A 9,270-nucleotide genomic window follows, 5' to 3' on the forward strand; every position below is an offset into this window, starting at 1 on the left:
TTCAGTATGCAGTGACATTAACACTGTGTTCAAGCCCTCAAATTTTTTGTTACATTTATAACAAAACAGTGAATGATTTATCTTGCACAAAACATCATGAGAGAACATATGGTGTATGGACCCCTGTAAGTTTCTTATGTCTATAATATATACTTAAATTATTACAAAATACGAAGTTGAGAATTAATACTGTTGAGAAAAGTTTGGGTTATTGTTGGTAGGTGGTTCACTGATCTATAGTGATACAGTACATTCAAATATCCAAGTTTTCATTTACACATTCACTGTTTTCTTCTACTTTCGTCTCAGTGGGATATACACTAAGATAATGTTCCAATTTTCTTATATTGTATCTTAATCAAGCTTCAAATGAAAATTTAAAATGTCCTTTGGCTTATATATGAATTGTAAAAATTCACAAATATGTTTCTTTCTTGAACTACACAGTTACAACATTAATTTGTCAATTTCTACATCTTGAAAGTACTCAGACTGCTACCATTCAAGATTTCTTTAGACGCTGTTGACTTACCAGTACATAGTCACAACAAAAGATATCAACTCTCTGAATGAAGCATTTATTTTAGACCAGGTGTCTCCAAACTTTTTAGTCCGCGGGCCACATTGACTCCTCCACGAAGTCAAAAGGGCCAAGATCTACCTAGTGGGATTAAAGCACCCTAGCACTCCATGATCACCATAATGTAAGGCTAAAGGAAAGATGAAATCGCAAAAATCTAAGGTTGTGGGAATAGCTAGCACTGAAATGAACTATGATTTTTATTTAATTACATAATTTTGATTGGTGGACGTACCTGACCGAAATTCTGGCATATTTTATTCTGGCGAATTTCACCGACAAAGAAGTATATCACTGCACATTCTGTATGTATTTTACAACGTAATCAAAAGAAAGTGAAACCTCGCTTAAGAAGCTTCTTCCATAATGATTGATTACTAAGGCTAGTCACTGAAGTGGCGTCCATTTGAAAGACTTGCACAGACTCGTGAGCAGAATAAAATGCAAAGAATTTTTTTACTTAAAATGTTTTTGCCAAACTAGTCTGTTAACTGTTCTTTTTTTTCCACTATCGCACGGAGATTGGTCTGTCTGTTTATTGTGGATAGCCACAAGTTTAACCATGACCTTCCGCTTTGTAAAGGTAGAGCTCCGACAATGTCGCTGGGTATTGGTCACAATAGGCCTCGAAACTCAATTGTTGGCAGTATAGGTACCACCTCAAATATTTGGCGGGCCGGATACCAGGGATGTCCGGCCAGCTAACGTGGGCCGGTTTGCCAGACCTTACAGGCTGGTTTCAGCCCGTGGACCGTAGTTTGGAGACCCCTCTTTTAGACTTTTAATCCAGCTTGTATATGTACCAATTTTGGAAAATTTATTGCGATTAAACAAAAATTTCTTGAATATGACTTTCATTGATGATATGCAGAATTTCAAGCCAGAATGTGTATTTAATCTGTGTTAGTTCAAAGAAAAGTTCTTATGGATATTGAAAGATGAATCAAACAATCTTTCCCCTGAGAAAGTATATTAGTGCGATGGTCTGACTCAATGTTTTTGTACCATTATTTTAGAAGTTGAATGGAAAAAAATACATTTATGGTTTCATAATAAATAAGGAGAATATCCTATAGTACCTGTTACAGAGAGTTGCATGAGATATACAGATATGTACATTAACAATGTGTATTAATTATCAAACATGTCTGTCCAGTTTAGAACTTTCTGTGTGATGATTATTTTGATTATTTGTGAAAGCAGATGTTCTGAGAACTGATTAGGAGGTACTCAAGATGTGGGAGGGAGGGAGGGGGAATAGCCAATCCTGTGGAAGATATGTTACTGATTTTCTATGAGAAATCACAGTTTTCATTTCTCTTTAAGATTTGTCATGTTCTATAATTAATAGAAGTGTGCTACTCTGTGAGAACTTATTGTTGTGCTTCAAATAGGCAAGAATTAGTTGAAATGTTAGTCCTAATTTTTTCCAGAAGCACTCAGTAAGTAAGACAGTAATACAAAAATATTTGATTGCTTAAAACAGTTGGGCAACAAACATCACTGACAGATTAAAGATGATGTTAAGAAGACATGTGTAATAGAGGAGATACCTTGTCTAATTCTTTTCTATAGTTTTTTAATTAGTTTTAAAGGAAAATAATAATTAAATGACATTTTAGGTGCAGTACCTCACTAATAATATTATTACCTGAGATAATTCACGATTTTGACAATAATTTCCAAACTTTTAGCATACAGTTTTTTTAGAAATGTACATTTTTGTGTGATTTAATATTTGAATGTCATTTTTTGGTATTTAAGTAGTAGACAGGGGCCTCTTACAATCACTGGTCTGTACTAAGTTAGAAACACAATGGAATACAAAAAGGCAAAAATGCTATGTATGGAACAAATTTGAGAAAAGACTATTCAGCAAACCAGATGGTGATTAAAAAGAAAGGAAAAACAAATGTATCCAATATGTGACTTAATGTCTCATAAATGGCATTTAAATATATTTATGCACATTAACAATGCTGGGAAAGATAGATTACTGCTTACAATAAAGATGACACATTAAGTTGCAGACAAGCACAATTATAAGACACTTACACAGAAGCTTTCAGCCACAGCCATCATCAGCAAAAGAGACACACACCATTCATTCCCACAAGCAGGCATATCTCATGCGCACATAACTGCATTCTGATCCTTTCCTTGCTTTTGAATATCATATGTTGAAGTAAATGCTTATTGCATTAAAAATGTAATCATAAAATCTAAATTGAAAAATTTGCAAAGACTCATTAACACAATGGTGATTGACAGTTTGCAGTGAAAAATTGCAAAGAATTTTTGCTACAATTTCACCAGTTTTCCTAAGAGGTTTTTAATCAAGTAAGCTAACATAACATTGTAATTGAAGTTGGATCTAAAGTAAAAGCACATTTCGACCTAGTCTCTTTAAAAAGAGAAACTACGGAATATTATGTGTGAACATCTGGCAAGTATGGTTAAAACATGTATACAGCTGTATTACATTTGAAGATAATTTTCTGTCATATCTTGCATATTTTTGTCTAATGTAGCTCTGAAACATCTATCTTTGCCATTTTCACAAATGTTTCTTGAACATCTATATGGTAATCATACTATGTAAGAAAAGTTACGAATAAACTTTCACCATTTTTGAAGCACCCATTTGTAATCACATTTTTTGAGTACACTGTTAGCAGTAGCTTATCTTTTAGTAAAATTGAGATAGGTAGTTCTTATGAGTTGGGTAGAAGCTATACTTGACAAATGGAATGAACAAATAATTCATTCCTTTTACCAACCCCAAGACTCAGATGATACAGCTGCTGAAAGGTTCAAAGAAAACTAGAATATCATCTCAAATATGTACCCCACTCACATGGGTATAGTTGGTGGTGGCTTCAATCAACCCTCTATATGTTGGTGAAAAGACTTGTTCAAAGTTGGTGGTAGATATAGAACATTGCCTGAATTGTAATAATGTTTTCTCCTAAAATTGTTTTGAGCAGTTAGTTAAGGCGCCCACTTCAAGTGTAAATGGTTTTCAAAAGCCTATTTCTCCTCTTAGAAAAATACAGGGTGGTCCATCTGAAGTTTCAGATGAGATTATCTCGAAAACTATACATCGGGTAAAAATAGTGGATACGACAAGTTCGTAAGCCCAAAGGGGGACATCAAATGACACTACATGTGACCCCCAGCCCCCACCCCCTTGGGTGGGGTATGGGGGGGGGGGGAGCAACTTTTAAATATTAAATTAAAAAAAACATTTTTTATTGCAGATTCGGATTCTCCATAATAAAAGTAATCAGGTTTCGTGTGAAACATTTTTTTAAACCACTGAGAGATGGTACTGAAATCGGGAAAAATTAAAACTGGGGAAGAGCACTCCATCATCAGGCCACATGTGGCCCACCGGGACCATCCGACCACCGTGTCATCCTCAGCTGAGGATATGGGTAGGAGGGGCGTGTGGTCAGCACACCGCTCTCCCGGTCATTATGATGATTTTCTTTGACCAGAGCTGCTACTGTTCGGTCGAGTAGCTCCTCAATTGGCATCACGAGGCTGAGTGCACCCCAAAAAATGGCAACAGCGCATGGCGGCCCAGATGGTCACCCAACCAAGTGCCAGCCAGGCCCGACAGCACTTAACTTCGGTGATCTGATGGGAACCGGTGTATCCACTCCAGCAAGGCCATTGCCAAAATTGGGAAAGAACTCTGATTTATTTAGAATGATCCAAGAAGGACACATCAAATCGATACAAAAGAGGTGCACCAATTCTTTTATTGTGCCAAATTAAGCTATTTTTTTTTTTACAAAATGTATCCTACCCACTACAGTTTTTGATGGAGGGAGGCAGAATTGTATTAAAATCTCATTAGGTTACTCTTCACAGTTGCATTACTCACCTGACTCTGGTGCTACCATGGCCGAACTGCGAACTGTGGCTCAGTATATTGGTTAGTGCAATGTGATCAGATGCCACTTCACTTTCAGATTGTGAACCATAAACATCAACTGATGAAAGTACATTATTATTTAGCGAAACATGGCTCACTATCCTCCTATAGATATTGTTGATATGATGTTATTTTAGGTGAAGGCCATAACAATTATGCTGCAGCTGCGCAATTGTATGTGGATTGTTTCCCAAACAGATGACATCCAAGTGAAAACATTATTCAAAATTTCACTTAACGAACTTGAAATGGAGTCGCACTGTCCACCTTGTCATCGCGAATACAATGAAAATGATGCTTGAACCCTTACCATTCTCACTTGTGTTCAACTGGATCCAGAAGTAGTCATGAGATTCAGAAACAAAATGGTATACTGAATTCAACTGTTTTGAGGATTTTGAAGGCACATAAATATCATGCATATGATATCACACTGAAATGCCAAAAGATATGCAAATACGTGTGCATTTCTGCCAATGTTCCAAAAATGAAAAATCCAATAGAAAATCCAAAGACATTTTGGTTGTATGTAAAGTACATCACTGGCAAGAGAGAGAACCAGTTTCACTGCACGATAGTGATGGTAACATTAGCAATCATTGTGCCACTAAAGTGGATTTACTAAATAGTTTTCTGAAATACATTCCCCAAAGAAGATGAACTACTGCCAACATGAGCAATTAGAAGTAGCTATTCGTAGCATAGCAAACCAACTCACATCAATTAATAAAGGTAAAGTTTCCAGTTCAGACTGCACTAGCCAATAGAGAAAATGTAACTGGGATGAAATAAGTGTTTGTTAACTATATCAACCTTACTGATAATAAAAATGACAAAGAAAAATTAGCTCTTGTTTCCTAGTTAAAGAGGAGGAGGAGGGGGGGGTTCATTTAATTATAATAATATTTTATGAACATTCATTGTCAATCCCTTCCCCACATACACTTCAAAATCCCACTGATGGTAGACAGAGTTATGAAGTATCAGGCAGCAATAGATGTGTGTATTTTTTCATTATTTTCAGCCCAGGCTTACAGCAACATCTGGAAGGGGGTGAGGAAGCATAGTTTCAGTCTGTTATAAGCTGTATTCTCTTCGTGTGGTGAAAGAACGCATTATTGAAGTGTAGAAAGTGCATGTGGCCTCAGTAATTCCTGTGTTTCAATATGCCTCACAAATTCATAAACAGTGCTGACAATTTTTGCTACATTTCCAGACAGCCTACATTAAAATTGCAAAAGAGGCCAATAACACCATGTATTAGGAAGGAGTACAGACTGCACCTTGGCTGAGTCTTCATTCATGGTTGAGTAGAAAACCCATGGGCTCTGCTATATCCATGATCTTCTATGGTTCTGAACCATCAAACCATGTGAATTATTGTACTTTTGTACAAGTACTCCATTAATGCATGGTGTTTCCAAGAAGAAAAAGTCTTTCTACTAATATACTAACATGCCATCAACCATGTGACCAGTGCCTCATGGAGATGGAGTAAGTGTTTTCCTGACCCACCTGCTTTTGATAGTGATGAGGGCAGTAGTGTTGCACCATTGCTTTCACAATCCAGGTCTTTGAAAGATCCTAACTCTCTCTCTCTCTCTCTCTCTCTCTCTCTCTCTCTCTCTCTGTGTGTGTGTGTGTGTGTGTGTGTGTGTGTGTGTGTGTGTGTGTGTGTGTGTGAGTGTGTCATGTGCATGTGCATGCATGTGTAACTGTGAGTGATTAGAGATTCACAGAATAACTCAGTATGAAATTAATGACCTAGTGAGAGATCTGAAATTGCCAAAAGGTAAAGCTGAACTGTTGGTTCCAAGACTGAAATAGTGAAACTGTCTTGACAAGGAGGTAAATGTGATTGCCTTCTGTAACTTCCATATGCCATTACTTCCATTTCTCAAAAGTGAAAAGAACTTTGTGTATTGTAGTGATGTACAGGTACTAATGACAGCTATGGGCATTTGCTTTAAAAGTGATCAATGGAGGTTGTTCTTTGATTCCTCCAAAGTACATCTCAAGTGTGTGCTGTTGGATAATGGCAATGTGTCACCTTCAATTCCTATTGGGTATGCACTTTACATGCAAGAAACATATGATAACATGAAACAGTTGTTATTGTGATTGAACTATGACAAGTTTAAATGGCAGATTGCCAGAGATCTGAGAGTTATAGGCTTATTACTTGGGCTACAACACTGCTACACCAAATTCTGCTGTTTCCTGTGTCTCTGGGATAGCAATGCCAAAGCATTTCAATAAAAAAGAAAGACTGGCCTAAGTGCCAGGATCTCATAACGTTATGTATGAAGTACTGTCTGAATTCAAGAATGCTCTTCATATAACATTGTGCCTAATGAAAATCTTTATTAAGGCCACAGACAAAAGTGGGGAAGCATTGCTCTATTTGCATGAGAAATGCCCATGTCTTAGAGAGACAAAAATTAAAGCGATGATTTTTGTCGGTCCCCAGATATGCAAACTGTACAAAGATGAGCATTTCAATCCCATCCTGATAGTTGATGAGGAGTTAGCTTAGGGTGCCTTTGTTCATGTGTCAACAAACTTTCTAGAAAATAAGGGGATAGTAAACTATAAGGATCTTTTTGCAAATCTTCTGCATTGCTATAATACACTGTGGTGCACACTTCCTTAAAGTTACATTTCCTAGATTCCAACTTAGACTTCTTTGCTGTCAACTGTGTTGCTGTAACCAGCAATCCTGGAGAATACTTCCACCATAAAATTTTGGATGTGTAAATGAGATACCACGGTAAGTGGAGTGCATCAGTATTAGTTAGTTACTGATGGACACTGATGAGGCAATCACCAGCAGAAAACTACAAACTCCTAGCAAAGTGGTTGTGTCTTCAGAAACATTCCTCCAAGGGATAACACTAAGGTAAATACATATATAAGAGTATATAAGCAATAGTGTAAAGTTATCTTAACCTCAAATTGAGAGGTAATCTTGCATTTTCATTTACATTTTTGTCATCAAATTAGCTGTTTTCGTGCCAGCTATACAAAAAAGTAAAATTTTGTTGGCCAATGTCATACATCAATTAGATTCCTTCCAGAATATACTGACATAATAGCTCCATACCCAGCAATCTTATACAGCCACTCACTCAACGAAAGATCCAACCTAAAGACTGAAAATTTAGACAGGTCACACAGCTACTCAAGAAAGGAAATGGGAGTAATCCATTGAATTACAGACACATATCATTGACATTAACTTGTATTAGGATTTTGGAATGTATACTGTGCCTGAACGTTATAAATTACCTCAAAGAAAACAATCTATTGGCACAGACAACACAGATTCAGAAACTACTGTTCTTACACAACACAACTATCTCTTTAATTATCATGATGTAATAGTGCTACTGACATAGGATCTCATTTGATTCCATATTTCTGGATTTCCAAAAGCTTTTGAACTTTTCCTCGCCACTTGCTTCTAATGAAATTGAGTGTCTATGGATTATCACCTCAGTTGTGTGACTGGATTCAGGATTTCCTGTCAGAAAGATCATAGCTCTTACTAGTTGATGGAATGCCTTTGAATAAAAAACAAGGAATATATGATGTTTCCCAAAGAAGCATTATAGGCCTTCTGCTGTTCCTAATCTACGATTCTCAGTTTTTCAGATCTCATCTAGTGCAGTCCCCATCACTCACTCTTTCCTTCTCATCCTGTCAGGTAAGTCTCCCCTGACCCATGGTTCTGGATGACTTCTCCAAAATCCACCCCTTTTCCTAACCTCTCCAGTCTTTTTCCTTCATTCCTCTTCCTTTCCCTTCAACCGTTCTGCCAGAAGAAGGAACATTTGGCTCTGAAAGCTTATGTAAGTATAACCTTCTTTTATGTGTGCATTTTCCTGCCACCTCTTGGTGAGTAGAATTTTTTATCTATCCAATTACATTTTACTGTCAAAAATTATGTCCATAGTTACAACCTATGTAAATGATTTAGGAAACAATCCAAGAGGTCCTTTCTGACCGTCTGCAGATGATGCTGTTATTTACCACCCAGTAAAATCATCAGAAGATCAAAAGCAATTGTAGAATGATTTAAACAAGATATCTGTGTGGTGCAAAAAGTTGTAACTCATTATTAATAATGGAAATTGTGAGGTTATCCATGTGAGTACTAAAAAGAATCTGTTAAATTTTGGCTATGCAATAAATCACACAAACCTAAAGACTGTCAATTAATCTAAATAGCTTGTGACAGCATTGAGGAACAACTTAAAGTGATCACTTAGTTAATGTTGTGGGGAAGGTGAACCAAAGATGCATTTTACGGAAAGAACACTTAGAAGATGTAACAATTTCACTAAGAAATATGATTCTCTGTGCTCTTCTGGACTATTTTGTTTGAACTTACATTTGGATATTGGTTCAAAATGATTCTGCTAGATATGTTTTACATATGTTTATTATTGCAGGTGTTTGTCATATCACATAATTTTATAAAATAAATTTAATGCAAAGTAGATAATTGCTTGTTTTAAAAGAATCAGGTAGGTGATACTTAGTCCATGAAAAAATTTTTTAACAAAACACAGAATGACTGATTTTAGAGATAATATGTTCCAGAGGGTCAAAAAATATCATAAATGTTCTACACATGATATTCTCTGAGGAGTTTATTGTAAAGAATCTTGATTTAAGACCACTTCAACAACAAAACTGTTCCATAGTAGTTTGGGTGTAGAAGAGCTTCTAACCAGTACAAATA

The 9,270-nt window shown here is 36.3% G+C and overlaps 1 pseudogene; it reads right to left on the reverse strand.

Annotated features, from left to right (window-relative positions):
• Positions 1-4,145: 4,145 nt before the first annotated feature.
• LOC126413664 (5S ribosomal RNA) lies at positions 4,146-4,263 on the reverse strand (annotated as a pseudogene).
• Positions 4,264-9,270: the final 5,007 nt, after the last annotated feature.

Source organism: Schistocerca serialis, chromosome 7 (assembly GCF_023864345.2).
Source record: "Schistocerca serialis cubense isolate TAMUIC-IGC-003099 chromosome 7, iqSchSeri2.2, whole genome shotgun sequence".
Lineage (NCBI taxonomy): Eukaryota > Metazoa > Arthropoda > Insecta > Orthoptera > Acrididae > Schistocerca > Schistocerca serialis.